The 20,139-nt window shown below is 35.2% G+C and overlaps 1 long non-coding RNA gene across 1 annotated transcript; it reads left to right on the top strand.

The window, feature by feature from the left end:
* The first annotated feature begins 2,652 nt into the window (after nt 1-2,652).
* On the top strand, nt 2,653-19,304 carry LOC140160527 (uncharacterized). The gene is made up of 3 exons (XR_011859989.1): nt 2,653-2,875; nt 16,587-16,823; nt 17,733-19,304. It is a non-coding gene; the product is annotated as an uncharacterized lncRNA (long non-coding RNA).
* The last annotated feature ends 835 nt before the right edge of the window (nt 19,305-20,139 follow it).

A 20,139-nucleotide genomic window follows, 5' to 3' on the forward strand; every position in this document is an offset into this window, starting at 1 on the left:
CACGCCCGTCTGAACACACCCCTACTGACATAAGTTAATGGATGATAAAAATCTCGATCGACTTTAATTTTTTCTGTATTTTGACATCTGTGTTTAAGCCGTTTTGCACCTTGAGTTCCTCTCGTGATGCTGTTGGTCATTCCTTGCATCTGCTAACTTGCTCTTTTAAACCATGTTGGCATTTTCACGAATGAATGCACGAATCGTTAACCCATCAGGCGATCGTCTTAGAAATTCTATTTTAATTATTTGCAGCTTATAAGATGTTCTTGGTCAGGGAGTTCTGTCACAAAGGGCACAAGATGATCGAGTAATGCCGGGAGGACCGTAGAGGTATTTATTAATATCATGTATTATTCAAGATATGTAATTTTTGAGATTAATTATTGAGAACCATACTGCATCATTGAAGCTTTAGATATTATAGTCGCTCTGCGAGCTGCAAGAACGTTCGCCAACAGTGGTGTAATGTTGTTGTCTTCGTATTTTTCTTTCACGCAATTTCGTCAGTAATTTTTCATATTATAAGATTATATTTAAGTAATAATCAAGATGTTATATTAGTAGATGAACATAGAAGATAAAAAAATATATATAAATATATATAAGTATATAAAAGTAGAAGAGAAAATATGCGGCGAGGTTTGTCAATTCAAATGAATAAACGACAAAAAGTGTAATTTTAAAAATATTTTATTCAATTTGAATAATAAAACATAACCTAAATAAGAGAGTTAAACTGTCTTATTCTGATTGTGAGCAAGATGCAATTCAAGGAACAATTAGTGATTTGCTAAAACAGGGCACCCTAATATATATCAAAATTCAGAATTTGTAAAATCTGAAATTTGTAAAGGAGCTTAAAGGTATGTATGTTTGCACAAGTAATACTTAAGGCTATATGAATTCGGAAACCATGGTTCACCTATGAACACGAATATTCGACGTTTGGGATTGCCATAATTATAAATACTTACAAAAATATCAAATGTTCAGTGTTTTATGAGGCTATAGGTTATTATATACCACTAATACTGCGATGCATGGAAATACGACGAGAAACTATTTGTTTGTGTGGCATCTGAAAAGAATGCTTTTAAATCACTAAAACTGACCAAGTTGTATAGTCAAAGAAGTGTATTTTGGGTTTTCATGCTTCGAAATGGTATATTTTCTCTTATTATATGACATTTTTGTTGTAATATTACCAAAATTCATCCGCATGGCATCGGTTTTTATACATTCGCCCTATTTGTAACTTTCAGCTTTGAGGGCGCATTGCCATTTTAATGTGTTTACAGTTCATTGCGTTAAAACAAGAAAAGTCTTAGGTCAACCTAAGTTGAGTTTTTTATCATTTGGCAAATCATATAGTTTCACCTGATATTAATGGCGTTGAACTGTGAGAGTTCTGAATATGAGAAAATTCCATCCGAAATAAGCCATTCGCCCATTGAAAACTGTATAATAGATAATTAGTGGGATTGAACCTATAGGTATAGCCTAATAATCACTGTGAACTACAATATATATGATCAAAATGATTGTGGCGCGTTCGATACAGAAGTCAGGCAAATATATATTTCAGCAAGTGTCCCTTTAGTAATGCTAATGATCCCCCTGAGGACTACCTGCCGATCTAACATTGCCTCTGATTGGTCAATTACATGATATCTTCACTTTGATCACCAATCAGAATGGAGCTTTGTAAATAATTCACCCCAATTTTTTTGTGTGGTGAAATTATTCTAACAATGTTGCTGATTGGTCCAATTAATAATGAAAACTTCTTTTTGGCCAATCGGCAGGTAGTTCTCATGATGGGGTTAAAGTTGCGTGACCAAACTTGTGGCCCAATTGCATCATTTCTTTTTTCTACCTCACATTGAGGCCCATCATCAAAAGTTCGAGTTTATATATTGCTCCTCCGATTGGGATGCCAGTACACGGCTTATACCGTCACTAGACGACAATGGTATTGTTCATACAGATTTTATTTTGTATTTTAATATCCAGGAGTAGAGGCTTCTAAAAATACCAGTAATTACTATAAAATGTGGATATTAACTATTTTCAGTTATTAATAAACACGTTCATGTGTTTAAAAGGTGTTACAGAAACCTAAACATTTTATTTGCAGTGTATACCGCTGGTGAACGAAACATATTCCAGGCTCAAAAATTCCACTGGGGATATTATATGAGAAAAAAATAAACGCGCTTTCACCTGGTACCAATATTTACATTTTGATGGGGTAAAAGAGAGATGGCACTGTCAATCTGGTCACATATCTGTAGAATATGAAAAAAGTATCATTATGTGTAGTCAATAAAACGCAGATACAAAAAAAAAAGTAATCAATGACTGGAAAATAAATAAATATCTAATCAATAATTTATAGTTCCTGTCCAATTTTGCTTGTAAATATTAATGACATTAAATAATTTCACATAACATCAGTAAAACACGATACTAAATATAACTCGCCACCAATTAACATTTTCTAGGATGTACAACTAGATTTATCATGATGGTAACATTGAGGGGCAATCCCCGCCTTAAGTGAAAGTGTTACGTCACCATATGTCTGACATAAGCTAGGCGAGTGCGCTAACTGCCTGCCAATGCATGTCCACATACGGATTCTTGAAGGAAAAAAACACTCATCATCAATTGCTCTCTCGTGCTAGTGTACCGCCGATCGACTCCATAGTTGACGATGACGGCACAGGAGCATGATATGCTGTATAGCGGTACGGCATTATCAAGCACTAAAAGACGAAGGAAATCTGATCGGAGATAACAAATACCACACCTAACAATGACATTCCTTATGAACTGAGGATAGGTGAACATGATTGTCAAATTTTACAAGGTAAGGTGAACGACTAAATCGATTTAAGGTGCCTCATAGCCTCCTTAAGCAGTGTATATAAGAGCGGGCATCATTTTCTTAAGCATATATAATTACATATGATAATCATATGATTGGTGTTGTGTATATGATTTGTAAATCACACACAAGCAACGAGTTGTATCACACATATAGATGATTTTTTTATTTTAAAGCTTTTGTAGAATTTTTGATTGTATAATTGTAATTATACAATACAACGGGATTGTTAGCAAATATTGTATTACAGCTACTTGTCCGTTTACATCAAGGTACATGTTCAATGATCAGGTTTGCTAATTCAATAGGTCGTGAGGGCGCATCGATCAATCACTCTTATTTCGATGTTTCAGCAATAAAAATATTAAATTGCTGCATGTGTGGGAGAGAATAAGATACGGACATTTTCTGTACAAGTGACATGGCTTGATTAATGCTGATCATTGCAACATAGTTAAACATGGAGAACATGATTCAGACCTGGGTATTAATCAATGTGGGCGCGTCTGTCAATCCCGGTCGTGTCAAGTGTATTGAAATTGGTAGTTTCAAACCTGAATTGCTCTATGTTATAAAATGGTGTAATATTTTTCAATATATAATACATATTTTGTTATATTTTTATATGTAACTATGCGCTTTATCAGATAGAAATTCGTCAAATATCTATATGATAGCCAATTACATACTACTGTTGATAGAACATTACTTCATCGGCTGTCTTCTATTGATGGCTTTTTACTTCCACCGGCTATCAACTTCTGATAGCAAAACACTTTATTGCCAACTTACTGCTGATATAATATACCGGTAACTTCTTTGGCTATCTAATGGTGATAAGTCACTTCTGCATCAACTTCTACTTTTGATACTTTATCACTTTATTGCTAAAAACATTATTGCATCAGCTATCTACTGCTGATAGCATATACATTAATTCATCCGTTACATACTGCTGATAAGTTATCACTTTATCGCCTTGTAATTTACTGCTGATAAAATATTACTTCATTACTTCTAAAGCTGACAACTCACTTCTTCATCAGCTAGCTACTGCTGATAGCAAATTACTTTATCGTTTTATTGCCAACTTACTGCTAAGAAAGCATAACTCCATCCAGATATCTACTGCTGATAGCATACTAATTCATCTGTTATCTACTGCTGGTAGGTTATCACTTTATCGCCTTGGTTATTTACTGCTGATAAAATATTACTTCATTACTTTTAAAGGTGATAACTCACTTCTTCATCAGCTATCTACTGCTGATAGCAAATTACTTTATCACTTTATTACCAACTTATACTGCTTATAAAACATTACTCCATCCAGCTATCTACTGCTGATAGCATACTAATTCATCTGTTATCTACTGCTGATAAGTTATCACTTTATCGCCTTGTAATTACTGCTGATAAAATATTACTTCATTACTTCTAAAGCTGATAACTCACTTCTTCATCAGCTATCTACTGCTGATAGCAAATTACTTTTTCGTTTTATTGCCAACTTATACTGCTTATAAACATTACTCCATCCAGATATCTACTGCTGATAGCAAATCACTTGATCACTTTATTACCAACTTATACTGTAAAACATTACGCCACCTGCTATCTACTGCTGATATAATGCTACCTCATATGCTATCTACTACTGATAGCAAAACACTTGATCACTCATTTGATTGCTAACTTACGGCTGATCTACTGCTGATAGCACACTACTTCATCCAGTATCTACTGCTGATAGCAAACTACTTCATCCAATATCTACTGCTGATAGCACACATATACTTCATCCACTATATCTACTGCTGATAGCACACTACTTCATCAACTATCTACTGCTTATAGCACACTACTTCATCCATTATCTATTACTGATAGCACACATACTTCATCCACTATATCTACTGCTGATAGCAAACTACTTCATCCAATACCTACTACTGATAGCACACATACTTCATCCACTATCTACTGTTGATAGCACACTACTTCATCCACTATCTACTGATGATAGCACACTACTAAATCCATTATGTACTACTGATAACACACATACTTCATCCATTATATCGTACTGCTGATAGCACACTACTACATCCACTCTCTACTGCTGATAGCTAGCACACTACTTCATCCATTATCTACTGCTGATAGCACACTACTTCATCCATTATCTATTACTGATAGCACACATACTTCATCCACCATATCTACTGCTGATAGCAAACTACTTCATCCAATATCTACTACTGATAGCACACATACTTCATCCACTATATCTACTGCTGATATATAGCACACTACTTTATCAACTATCTACTGCTGATAGCGCACTACTTCATCCATTATCTACTGCTGATAGCACACTACTTCATCCATTATCTACTGCTGATAGCACTCTACTTCATTCATTATCTACTGCTGATAGTAAACAACTTCATCAGCTATACTGCTACTACTTCATCAGCTATCCACCATCGATACCCCTGATAGCATATTATATTATATAACAAACTACTTGGACAACCTACTCGTAACATAATATAAATTCATCAATACTGGAAATCTAATTATACGTGAATTATAATGAGGATTTCTTATTCGCAACTGCCAGATTCCCCCTTCTGATGATGAATTTTACTGCTAATAGGAACCAGCGTGTGACAAGTCTTTTGTCAATTTAAACTCAAACCATAACTCTTTAAATTCTCTCTACGTTCTTGTTTTTAAATGTGCTATATGTTTTGGTAATAATAATAATAATAATAATAATAATAATAATAATAATAATAATAATAATAATAATAATAATAATATAAATGAAAGACTAAACTATAGAAAACATACAACCAGTGGCGTAACTACGGGCAGAGGCGGGCAACATGCCCCGGGCGCCACCCTTAGGGGGCGCAAAATTGACCAATTTAGCATCGATTCTGCGCCCCTCCAAGCGATGAAAGTTAAAAAAATTTGAAGAATGGGGGGAGAAGATATTCTCGGGTGGGTGGGTGGGGGGGGGGGCGCAATTGTTTCAAGAATGGGGAGGGCTAAGATATTCTCGGGTGGGTGGTGGGGGGGGGCTAGGGGCGCCAATTTTGTTTCTTGCCCCAGGCGCTACCAACCCTAGTTACGCCACTGCATACAACACACAACAACATAAAACGTTATTATAAATTATTGTTGTATAATTTGATTTAAATTTCTTGCCACACAACATTATATTGTTGCTACGAGTGGTAAAAGCAATTATTTCAAGCAGTATTTTGATAGCATTTGAAACAAGCCTTGAAAGCAAATCTATGGATTTACAAACTTAAGTCTAGTCCCTCACCACGATATGCGTCATTATATTGTATACACAAGCCTAATCAAATCGGTACCAATACAAATTTGTAATACAAATTTGTATTACAAATTTGTATTACAAATTTGTATTTGAGTATAGAAAAATAGACGCGCCGTATCAAATTTTGTGTATGAAATAAATTGATCCAACTATGTTGGGAATAAACAACGGAAGAATAAAGAAAAGGATATGTACAGGGATATGATAACCTATATTTTAATCATATAAGCAGGAAATGCTTCTTTAGTTATTAGTATAGAGAACACTGAAAGCTTTGCGTATGTGCGCTTGCTTATAGACTCAGTTCCCACCTGTCATTAAAGCCAGGTGTACAACCTCATCTCCCGTGTGCTTAGGCCAATACTCTCACTGAGATGTTCACGTCGATGTACCAATCTCATTTATCATGCCTGTCACACTTCAATTTACAAGCGTCAAGTTATGTTGTCTTTTTTATGACGTGAAAGATAACTCAATTTATTATGGTTAATCACGGAGCCCCACACATTAATCTTTGTGATCGTATGTGGTACTCAACTATAAGCTGACTATTATTTAAATGGTGTTTAATTTTTAAATCATATAGACAAACTTCGACAGAATTATGAAAACAAAATCAAATTATGAAATTGACCTTTAAACATATTAACTTGACTATAACTTTAACAAGATATTTAAGAAGGAGAAATTATTTTCATTGAAGCTTATTTTAAAAACTATTAAGTAGATTCACCACCTTTATCATTTAAATTAAATAAAAATAGATTAGGAATAGGATGTTAGTTGGAATTACTTTGAATGCTCGTAACCCTGGCAATGTGACCTTGTAAAGCAGAATCGATTGGTCAATTTCAATGTTACATAGTGATATATAGAATGACTGCGGCGATAGCACTTATTGCTGCTATACATCGTACACTTGAATAATACATGTAGATTTCAATCTATCAAAAAGAAAGACCATTTGTTTCTGGTTTTGTTATCATAAATATAGCTTTAAAAATAAAATTGACTCATTCATTCATTCATTCGCTCGTTCGTAGTTTCTTCATTCATTTATTTATTTATTTATTTATTTATTTATTTATTTATTTATTTATTTATTTATTTATTTATTTATTTATTTATTTATTTATTTATTTATTTATTTATTTATTTATTTATTTATTTATTTATTTATTATAAATTTATATCCGCTTTTTAGGTGCTTTCTATGGGAAAATATGAATTATGCACCAAAATAAAACACTTTTCATTTATATCAATTTAATTGGTCCTAATACAGCAAATATTTAGTTTTGCCCAAATTAAACACATGTAATGTTTATTTTACCTTATAGCATGAATTCAATCTGATTACAATAAAATAAAATGTCATCTTGGCTTGTTTGTCAGGCATACCCTAGCTACTATTAACATCAAACGAATCTAATAATAACAGGTCTAACGAACTCCAAAGACTGGTATTGCGCCAGCATAATCAATATACCTTACGTGTGACTCCCTTCATTTATTGTAATGTGCCTCTAGGTTCTCAGTGCCTTGCTAGACACATATTGTGTGTCCACATGTACAATTTTGATCCAGTTTCAATCCGCACCATTGAGAGTCTGATCAAGTAGTATGATCAGTCCTGACGCCGAACCGAGCATTTTCTTCGCCATAATACATAGTACATGTTACTACATTCAGACTAATTCGGTTTAGACTCACTTCCTTGTTGTTATGGACGTATTTATGAATTAATTAATCTAGATTAATACTTGTATCTGAATTAAACTAGATTATTAATCGTCACCATCGTAACGCCACAGTCCTGGTTGAATCAAATTACGACTTTAATCAGACATCCAAAAGATCGATGTTGGTATCCGATGATTTTATTTTTACGATTAATTTCCTTTTCGGCGGACGAAGCAGAAATCAACAGCAAAATAGCAATATTGATGTACAATTCACATTTCCTTTTGTTTCGTTAAGTCACATATTTATATGAAACAATGTGGGACGCAAAAAACTAGCTCGGTGCGATCTTTTCAACCCGAGGCACTATACGTGTTTATAAAAATTGCAGTTGATGACTGGGTTGATAAGACAACGTACCATCGGAAGTAGCTGGTTATGAAATGTTCTAGCATCAGTAAATTTACAGTTGACGAAGAATTGTACCACCTAAAATTGTAAAATTGATAAAGTAACTACATATGCTATTAGTTGTAGATGGATGATGTTCATAAAATAGTGTGCTATCAGCAGTGAATAGATAGATAATAAAGAAATAATTATGCTGTCAGCAGTTGATTGCAGTTGAGGGTATTTGTCATCAGCAGTATAAAAAATGTTTGAAAAGGTACTGTGTGACCTGCAAAGATAAATTTAGGTGGTAATAAAATAATGTGCTTTTGGTACTAGATATAGGTGAAGATGTTATCAACAGCAGATGTGATATCAGCAGTAGATGACTGATGAAGTAGTGTGCTATCAGCAGTAGATGACTGATGAAGTAGTGTGCTATCAGCAGTAGATGACTGACGAAGTAACACTGTGTATACTACACGAAGTAGTGTGCTATCAGCAGTAGATATTTGATGGAGTAGTGTCCTATCAGCAGTAGATGACTGATGAAGTAGTGTGCTATCAGCAGTAGATGACCGATGAAGTATTGTCCTATCAGCAGTATAGATGACCGACGAAGCAGTGTCCTATCAGCAGTAGATGGCTGATGAAGTAGTGTGCTATCAGCAGTAGATGACTGATAAAGTAGTGTGCTATCAGCAGTAGATGACTGATGTAGAAGTGTGCTATCAGCAGTAGATGACTGATGAAGTAGTGTGCTATCAGCAGTAGATGGCTGATGAAGTAGTGTGCTATCAGCAGTATATGACTGATGAAGTAGTGTGCTATCAGCAGTAGATGACTGATGAAGTAGTTTGCTATCAGCAGTAGATGACTGGTGACGTAGTGTGCTATCATCAGTAGATGACTGATGAAGTAGTGTGCTAATCAGCTATTCGGGAAATTTAATTTTAAAGAGTAGTATGTATGTATTACATTATCTTTTAGAGTGAACATTTTACTTTGATAAGAGTGGATTTATACTTAATTCAGAGTTAAAGTTTCACTCCAGACGTATTTGTTGCTCGTCCTTAAGGGGGTACTACACCCCTGCTAAATTTTGTGCCTATTTTTGCATTTTTCTCACAAATTATAGCTCATTAGGGACAAGTAAGATATGTATATCATAGGGGCAAGGACTACAACTACTGCGCTGGAAATTTTATTTAAACACAGACAACAGTTGTGGAGCTACAGTCAAAAATGAGGGAAAACCAATATTTGATCAATAAATCAATAACTACTTGCCTTGAGTTGCTGAATTTTTAGTGCAGTATATAGTTGTAGTCCTTGCCCCTATAATATACATATCTTACTTATCACCAATGAGCTATAATTTTTGAGAAAAATGCAAGAAATAGACACAAAATTGGCCAGGGGTGTAGTACCCCCTTAAGAGTAACGTTGTTCACTCTTACATTTGGGGAGTAGTTATAATGCTTTACGATCGCTTCTAAGAGATAGAGCTGATAAATTAACGCATTCCAGCAGTAGATATTATAGTTGATGAACGTGATGAAGTAGCTTGCTATCTGTGTTAGACATCTTATACCGAGTGTTCCATCACAGATACAGTAGAGACCTGATGAAGAAATGTTCTATTAACGTTGATAGGAAGAACCGTTCAATTAAGTAGGAAGAGGTGTTCTGTCACAAGTAAAGCGCAAATGCAGCTGTACGATGCTATCATCGCCAACACGGTGGATTATAAGCAAGCGCTAATCGGTAACGCAGGTATTGAAAGGGGTTTTATTAAGGGCTGGGGTATGAACGTTTGGACAGTATTTATTTTGGGACATTAGAGCACATCAGACATATCGAATTGCATTCTGAATACGAAGAATGTCCTTCTGATATAAAATAATTTTGAAATTCGCAATTTAATACACATTTTATGGCAAAACATTAAAAATTGATATTTTTGATATTTAACAGTACTCGAAGTAAACTTTACAAATCTGATGATTTATACTTAAAGTGTATGTAGGTGGGATGAAAAGCCGACGATCAATTGAAAATTTTGACCTTTCGTATTGGAGATATGGATTTTTTTCCCAAAACACCCAAAAAATAGGTCTTTTTGGGAAAAAATCCATATCTTCAATATGAAAGGTCAACATTTTCAATTGATCGTCGGCTTTTCCTCCCTGCTACATACACTTTAAGAATATATCATTAGATTTATATAATTTACTTCGAGGACTGTTATATATCAAAAATTTGAAAAATATCAAATTTTTATAATTTGTCATAAAATTTGTATTATATTGTGATTTTCAAAAATGAAAATTATTTGATATCAGAAAGACATGCTTCGTATTCAGAATGCAATTCGATAGGTCTGAGGTGCTCTCATGTCCCTCAAAAAATACTGTCGAAACGCAATAAACGCTCATTTTAGATCCCTTAAGGTTGCACGATTAAAGTCACCAAATAGACGTAATCGCTAACTATCAGCGGTAGTCGTGACTTTCGACTATGGCGACTCTACTATAAAAACAATGTTGAGATTTTTAAAAGAACCCTAGATATTTTTCAAACCTCCCAGTAGCATCCATGCCTTTAGAGATTCAAAGAAATGATATTTAAATACACTTTCAGTTCAAACAAATGGGCTATAATCGGGATGTGTGCCAACGTACTTTTAAAGTGATTTCGGCATGATTTGGCCTTATAACTTAGGAACCGCAAGACAAAAGGAACTGGAAGTGAAATGTTTAAGTACTTTGACAAATTAAATCAAAGATGCGCATTACCATTTTCATCACAATTCTTCAACTTTCATACAGATAATGTCAATAAGTTATCAAAAAGGAATGTTAAAGTTAGAGCCGCCTTAAAAGCAATTTTAAACCCAAGACACATTCTACCTGTACAAATCTGTTATGGCTTCTACGAAAAATGCATAAATCATGACAAGCGATCGAAGCACTCGTCCTCATCGCTCTTAAACTTATCAGTTTAATCACACGTAATCGCACACATTTATAGGTTTTATCTTGCAAAATAACAATGATAATGTAACATCGACTCGGTATTCAAACCCCAATTTGAAATGAGATACTTAATCAGATATTCCCAAAGTCCCATAAATGCAGGTTTTGACCTTTTCATAGCTTTAAGTGTGCTGTAATTATATGGAAGATCTATGCATATTGGTTTAGAGTTACCTTATGTTTTAAGCAGAGACAAGGTCACAATTCCCTGACCTCGTGGTTCAGATAACCTAATAAGAACTGCTGTATTATAGGCTTATATGCATTTTACGAACGTCATTCTTTTAACTTTACAGCTGAGTAAAGTGGCCTCATCATGTGTATTATCTATTTATTGTACACACAACTAAAAATAATACCTTTAACTACAATTCTCTACACTGTAATTTATTAAAGACAAATGTAGAAGAAAAAGTTAAATATCACGATTCTAATTTAAAGGGGTGCGACCCGATTGACATTTTCATCGCGCCCACACACACCCCACCCACACTTTGCCGGCCCCATCAAAACAAAGATTTTGATATCAGGTGAAAGATCATACTATAATCCCAGTGAAACCTTAGTCCGGAAATACGTTTAGTTTAGGCGATATAAAACCTGGTAGTTTTGTGGTTACCACTGTGATATATATTTGTGCTCCTAGAATCAACACCACTGGAGCAATTTTAGAGCTCGGATAGCTACGTTTTCACGTATTTTTGGGACCTGAGAGCACATCAGACAAATCGAATTGCATTTGTGACACGATCTGCTCCATGGGGGCCAAAGGAGGCATTTTGGCCCCTATGGATCCGATCGTGTCACATTTTGAATACGGCCGGGGAATGTCCTTCTGATATCAAATTATTTTGATTTTTCGAAATTCGCGATAATTATCAAAATTATTTGATATCAGAAGGACACTCCTCGTATTCAGAATGCAATTCGATATATCTAATGTGCTCTCAGGTCCCACAAAAAATACTATGCAAACGTTGCTATCCGAGCCCTTAACTCAAAACTTGGAATAAGAATGTGTGGGTGATAGGCCTGAATGTGAGATGAGACACATCATGTGTTATAATCGGACCACCCGCCTTTAAAGGTGTTATCTGCGACTGATCGCACTTGATAGGCGATATTTATAACGCTCATGTAATTGAACCAGTCTGCATGTAATTAATTTGAATTCCTCTAGTCTTGAAACAGAAGTGGGTCAATTGGGATATTCCTGTTGAAATCCATACACCCCCTATGGAAGACATGATCTTAATCTTCCACACAGGGGGTATAGATTTCAATTGGAGTCACCCATCCAGGTAACCCCAGTTTTGAAATTCACACTCCCTGTGTGGAAGATTAAGGTCATGTTTTCCACAGGGAGTATGGATTCCAACGGGAATAGCTCATTTTCTGAGGATTCAACTCTATCTACCGTAGATAGCGATAAGCATCGTATATCGATTCTTTGTTTACACAATGATATATGCGATAGACATGAACCCAGTGACTTGAGAAAGATTTTAGAAATTGAAATAGAAGGCAAGACAGAGCTAGACACAAGAAATGTTTATTAGCTTTTATGGAACTGATCCCTATTCCATAAAAATACGTAATTAATTTTTCCGATCAAAATTTTGCTTTGCTATGCAGCATAGTCAAATCCTGATCCTGACATCGAAAATCATTGGGAATACAAATTTTAAAACCTTTCCCATTTTGTTGTAAAAACCTGCAAAAACTACATATTTTTGCGTACTTTCTTATGTTATAACAATTGAACCTAAATAAAATCCTTAATAATTTCAAAAAATATATTCTTTTATAACGACCAATAATTAGAGTATAGACAATATTGAAATTATGGGTAATGCCCGGATTTGTACAGAGTCTGTTTTAACTGTCTTAATCAATTTAGTGTTATTTCAAGAAATTATTCAAAATAAGGGCTCCAAACTTTAATACTGAAATTACTGTTCATTCAGACATTCTCTAAACAAGAATTTACCATCAATTGCTATTGCAATAGTATGCTTTCTTCCTTGGGCTATATTCTAGGGTTTTTTTTAATTTGTTCTCTTTTATTTTTAGAACAGTGGATATATTGCACGGTGTGATATTGTGACGCAGCAAATTCTATTCAAGCTGTTGTATACTGAAGGTAGCAATGCAGGAACTCAAATCAGTTGTTATGCGCATCCTCCCGCAATGCTATCTACTGAAGATAACACAGGGTTTACCTAAGAATGCAACAATACTTTTACATATCATATTAAGCTGCTGTCTACTGAAGATAGCAATGCAGGAACTCAAATACTTTTTATGCGCATTCCGCAATGCTATCTACTGAAGATAACACAGGGTTTACCTAAGAATGCAACAATACTTTTACATATCATATTAAGCTGCTGTCTACTGAAGATAGCAATGCAGGAACTCAAATACTTTTTATGCGCATTCCGCAATGCTATCTACTGAAGATAACACAGGGTTTACCTAACATGCATCAATACTTTTACATAGCATTAAGCTGCTGTCTCCTGAAGATAGCAATGTAGGAACTCAATTACTTTTTATGCGCATCCCGCAATGTTATCTACTGAAGATAACACAGGGTTTACCTAAGAATGCAACAATACTTTTACATATTAAGCTGCTGTCTACTGAAGATAACAATGCAGGAACTCAATTACTTTTTATCCGTATTCCAAAAATGCTATTTACCGAAGATATATAACCCAGCAAAACCGAAAATTTTCTCAAAACGGTATAAACGTGTCATAAAGGGGTTTTAATTTTATTTAAAACGTTTTAATAACATTTGGGTTATATCACGGTCATAAAAAAACGTTTTATATGGAAAAGCACTGATAAATGTCATTGTAAAATAATTTAGGGCAAATAAGATATTTTATCAACACTTTAATAACATTATGTTAGAATGTTTTGCATCAGGTTTTCAAAAAAACGTTTTGTGTTTGCTAGAAGCACTGGGGTTCCTGATGAACGAGGCAATAATTTACATAGCATATTAAGCTGCTGTCTACTGAATGTTGTCTACTGAAGATAGCAATGCAGGAGCTCAAATAACTTACATGTATTATCAGCATTCAGCAATGCTATCTACTGAAGATAACACAGGGATTACATATCACACGCGACAATGCTTTGTTTCGGCATATTAAGCTGCTATCTACTGAAGATACTAATGCAGGATCTCAAATTACTTATTATCAGCATTCCGTAATACTGAAGATAACACAGGGACTACATATCACACACAACAATACTTTGATTCGGCATATTAAGCTGCTAACTACTGAAGATAGTAATGCAGACACTCAAATTACTTATTATCAGCATCCCGTAGAAATAAAGATAACACAGGGGTTACATATCACACACAACAACAATTCGGCATGTTAAGCTGCTGTCTACTGAAGATAGTAATGCAGACACTCAAATTATTTGTTATCCGCAATCGGTAGCTAAGACGAAATTAGTTTGTATAAGTTCTACAGTGTTATCCTTTATAAATAGCACAACTGTTGTAATTTGTATTGAGAACTTACTTGTTATTAAAACAATGCTATGAATAAAATGTTTTGCACTCTAATACCAAATATTTTTTTGCATTTTGACACCAATAAATATGTTTAAAGAACTTCCCTATTCAAGTTCAGTGAATACAAGGTTTAGCTACCAATTAAAAACCACGACAACTGCTTATTTATTTGCACACTGCAGATACCGTATTACTACCTGCTATGGATAACAAAACAATAGTGTAGGCAGTAATGCAGTAACTCAAAAAGATTTTTTATAAATAGAGCAATATAATGACTCGAAAATTGGGCTTTGCAAATTGCAACTATTGTCATGATTGTAATACAACGGCTCAAAGAGCTTCAGAATGCTGTCTCCTGTAGATCGTGCATGTTTATGCGAAGATTTCTGCGTGCTTTCTACTGAAGATAGCATCACGATGATTCGAACGAAGAATTTGGAGCACAAAAATATAAAACGAAAGATAAAAAAAACCCACAAAAGCTCAAAGAGCTCCAAAATGCTATCTTCTGTATACAGCTCATTAAGTTTGTAAAACGGTGTTGTTGTTTGAAAATCTATTTCAATTTGGGAACCAGAGTACCTATAAAACCCGCAGCTATGGTGGGGTGGGGTTACAGCACAACGAGACAAACGCAGTGCCTACAAGCACATCGCTAGTTCTATGTAGCAATACAAAACCGTATAGATTGAAACATCTCGTAGTACAAACACAACACCGGTATATGCCAAGTCTTAACATTGCAGGTATAATACTCAAGTTTAGCTTTGGGCGGTTGAATTGTACCTTGAGTCATTTGTAATAGAACGAGTAGCACAAACACTAAAAAGGAGATGTTCTTGGTATGTTATTTCGTGTGGTGATGCGTGTGTGTATAGACAGGTTGAAAAACAACTTTTACGATTCAATGATGCACTTTAAATTCAGATTCAGATTAACTTATATATTCTTGCAATATGTATTGTATTCTTTAATATAAATGAAAGCGAACTTGAAATAGAGTATACGAGCTTTACACTCTTAAAACCAAGAACTCTTATTTTTAAGTTCAACTAGAACCTTAAAGGTTCATGAGCTGTTATGTAGGCTTATGTAGAACCTTACACAGTTCTACGAAGAACCTTAAATGGTTCTACGAAGAACCTTAAACGGTTCTACGAAGAACCTTAAATGGTTCTACGAAGAACCTTAAATGGTTCTACGAAGAACCTTAAACGGTTCTACGAAGAACCTTAAACGGTTCTACGAAGAACCTTAAATGGTTCTACGAAGAACCTTAAACGAATAACCTAAAATGGTTCTACGAAGAACCTTAAATGGTTCTACGAAGAACCTTAAATGGTTCTACGAAGAACCTTAAATGGTTCTACGAAGAACCTTAAATGGTTCTACGAAAAACCCTAATGGATTCTACGAAGAACTTTAACGGATTCTACGAAAAATCTTAAATAGTTATGGAAAGGCACAAAAAAAACCCACTTTAAACCCAAAAATAGCACTGGTACTTTAAAGGACAGAAAGAACCGTTTTGGAGGGCTTTTAATAAAAGTGTATTTTTTTTAATTTATAGAGACTTATTTTGTTGTCAGTTTATTTATAGATGTATATTTCAAAGAATGCGACTTAAATGACATCCTGCTGACAGTAATATGTATGTTCTATTTCCCTATTTAGGCAACATGAACTGGGCCTTTCGAAGGCAGAGCATATTGACGTTTGCTTTTATATGTGGTCTCGATTTCATGGCGATATCATCCGGGTCTTCAACATCGTCAGGGGGAGAGTCGTGTGGTATTGAGGTGGTATCTCCCCACCTGTGTCCTCACCGATCCAATGCCTCCATGCCGTGTTGTTTTGAGCTGGTACAGGAGCAAAAGATACGAAAATTCATAAGCAGAACTTCGTTTCAAGGTAAATAGTTTAGGCGCCTAATTGCAGCGATTGCTTTTTTAGCCAATGAGGTACGGCGTAAGTTTAGGAAAATGAGTGATTAGTCCCAATTTACCACTTAGCGTTAGCGATCGTTGAACTATGGAGTGATTGCCTGCAATATAAGCCTTGTCCACCGAGGGAACTAACGATTAAAATTTATATAGCGCAACATAAACATTGGTATAAACCCAGTGCCGATAGGGACATCAGCTATCTACATATGCATGCATCTTCAGATAACGAGTCGAGTATCCTTTTAAAGTTAAGCAGGAGAAATATTACCTACAAACTAAGATACTTCGATGTGTCAAGATATTATTTTGCTCTGTTGAATAGTTGGCATCTATATAAACTGATGCTTTATACACTAAAGCACGTCGTTCTTAAACACAACAATATTTATCCATAAAATATAAGAAAGAAACCCGGTTAGATGCACTACATGTTGTCACGTTCACGATCATGCATTTATATTTCAATAATGTTACAAAATATATAAGATTCTGCGTCTACATGTTTCATTAAGGTGGTACTACACCCCCGATAAATGTTGTGACTAATTTTGCATTTTTCTCACAAAATAACTATACACTGGTAATAAAAGTTATAGGCTATATTATAGGGGCAAGGAATCCAATTCAATCAAGACAAGTGGTTCATCATATGTTTAAAAAAATGAGGTACATTCTATAGCGGTACCTCTTTTCTTATCATAAATAACGTACCGCTTGTCTTGAGTCACTGAAATTCCAGTGTAGTAACTGGATTCTAAAAATGCAAAAATAGTCATTTATCAAGGGGTGTAGTACCACCTTAATACCACGCTACTTTGATCAAAGCTATTTTTATCTATTACTTTCAATACCACTATCTCCCTTTCTTTTACAGAAGAATCCATAGCTCATTTACAAGCGGAAATTCTACATGGCAATTTAAGTGGAGGTGGAGGCGAACTAAATGAAAAGCCACTCCTGGTTGAAGACAGCATTTCAGGCCGTTCAGTCGTCTGTGTCGCTTCAGGTTATCATCTATGTTATTTTCGCGAGATAATAACGACGAATAGCACAAGAGTTTGTTCCTCTGTTCGACCAAAAGCACTACACAATAAAAAGGACAGCTGTTTCGAATACCCCATATGCAAAGTTGATGTGTGTTCCAAAAGAAATGAACCAAAAGGAATGATCATTTCTAGACCAGCTTTTTATTTAAGCCTAATATTAGTAACTGTTTTTATAAATACCGCTATTTGGGCAGGTTTACGAAAATGTGGCGGTAAAGATCCTCAGCCTGGAAGATTATGATCCGCCATTTTTGTTTGTTTAGAAGACGATTTAAGTCATTTTTGAGTGACATTACCGGAAGTGATTATATATACACGCGGAATGTATTATGGGAATAATTATTGCGTCAGCAAAATCAGCAAAATCATGGTAAAACCAGACCTTTTCCAGCGAAAACATCAATTCTCAATGTGTGTGATTAAAGTACACAACAAGATGATCCGTTATTTAAAGATTTTAAAAATGAGATGATCTTAGACAAGCTTTTTATCTATCGCTCGTCAACTTTTTTAGCAATTGGATTGGTGCAAATGATGACCATGCATGTTGCGAGGCGAGCGACACGTGGGATTCAATTCTATAATAATTGCAATCCGTGCAGTTTAGAAAGTCTCCTCTATCTACCGTGTCTACCTGAAATAAATGTGTCTACTCTATGTCTAGTTTGCCTAGTAAGCCTTAACCCACCACTTTCGTCACCTTGAACAAAATGCATGGACACTTTCATATACAGAGGCTGTATATTTTTCATCATCTTTTTAAAAGGTTTTGCACTGCAGTCGTTTTATTTGGATGGCAATACATTTAGACTCATTATGGCAAACATAATGACAAACCAACACACATGCGGATACATGTTGCTCGTCAACTTTAAACTCGATGCAATGATATTTTGGTACAATGAAAGGTGGACGGGAAACATTCATCGTTCATTTTCGACAGCTAACCCAAATGATACCTTTAACCGCGGTAATGTGCACTAATGACGATACACCACAACATCATGAACATGAGATCGTGAAAAGTGACCCAGCTAGAAATCAATTGGATATTATAGCAATACTTGTGTTTCGAGGTTCGTCCTGAGATTAATTTGGCCGCTAGGTCCGATTTTCTATCGCAATTTAAAACTGTTTTTGCTAGCAGACTTGGGACTCATCTTTTAAGCAGCTTTTTGGTGGGGCTCCTTCCTATCTCATCATTGAAGAAGCGTGTACCTTGCGGCTTCAGGATGTAACCTCTTTGAATCTATGATAGACATTTTAAGCAATGAATGTGACACGGTAGAAAGGCAGGATCAGAGTCAGGAAATTGAAAAGTAAACTGTTTGAAACCTGCAACATGCCATGGGTTAGGCCGTGTAAAATTAATATTTTGGTTCTCGTCCCTCCTCCTCAATTTCTGGGATTTGTCAGATTTTTTTTTTTTTTTTTTAGATTTTTCAATTTTTTAGACTTTGGAATGATTTATGAAATCTTCATACATATAAATAAGTTTATTAGAGAACAAGCATCACTTCCAAGTCTTTTTGTGGTACTCTAGGCGGTTTATCCCTCAGAATCTCACATTTGAAAAAAAAAAAAAAAAAAGGGCCTCATCGTTTCCTCGAGCACTGTTGGAGAAGACCGAAAACTACTGACAATGGTAATTTTACATTGAAAAAAAAAAAAAACCTCCCTCCCTCATCAATTCATGAAAATCCTCTGGACGAGAACCAAAACATTAATTTTATACGGCCTTATATACGAGATACTGACGACGACACCATGTATTAAGGTTAACAAAAAACAAAATTTTCATGGCTTGAATATACATGAATGTTTTTCCAAGAAACAACACTTGACGTCCGAGGAATTTGCGTGTGCCCTCGCTGTACTGGGTTATTAACGACCTTTAGTTAACGTGCTAAAGTGGCTGTTATAGATGGAATTATCATGCGTAAGTCGCGGATGTCGTATACGTGTCGTTCGATAGCGGGACAATAGTCTGCGACGTCATCCGCACAGTGTATCATCATCTGCATCGCAATTGTAAACGTCGTATCATTGTGCTTCACGCCATCAGGAAATCCAACCACGTCCTTCCGAGGAGGACTTTAATACATGACATATCTAAGAGGACATTCCTAGCATGTAGCAGGTTGATCCAGTGGGATCATCTTGGTGACGATACACGTAGGTCTACGTGTGCCCACATTGGTTTGCTGCTACTTGGGCCCAGCTGATGTATGATGC

This window comes from Amphiura filiformis, chromosome 9, assembly GCF_039555335.1.
Source record: "Amphiura filiformis chromosome 9, Afil_fr2py, whole genome shotgun sequence".
Classification (NCBI taxonomy): Eukaryota; Metazoa; Echinodermata; class Ophiuroidea; order Amphilepidida; family Amphiuridae; genus Amphiura; species Amphiura filiformis.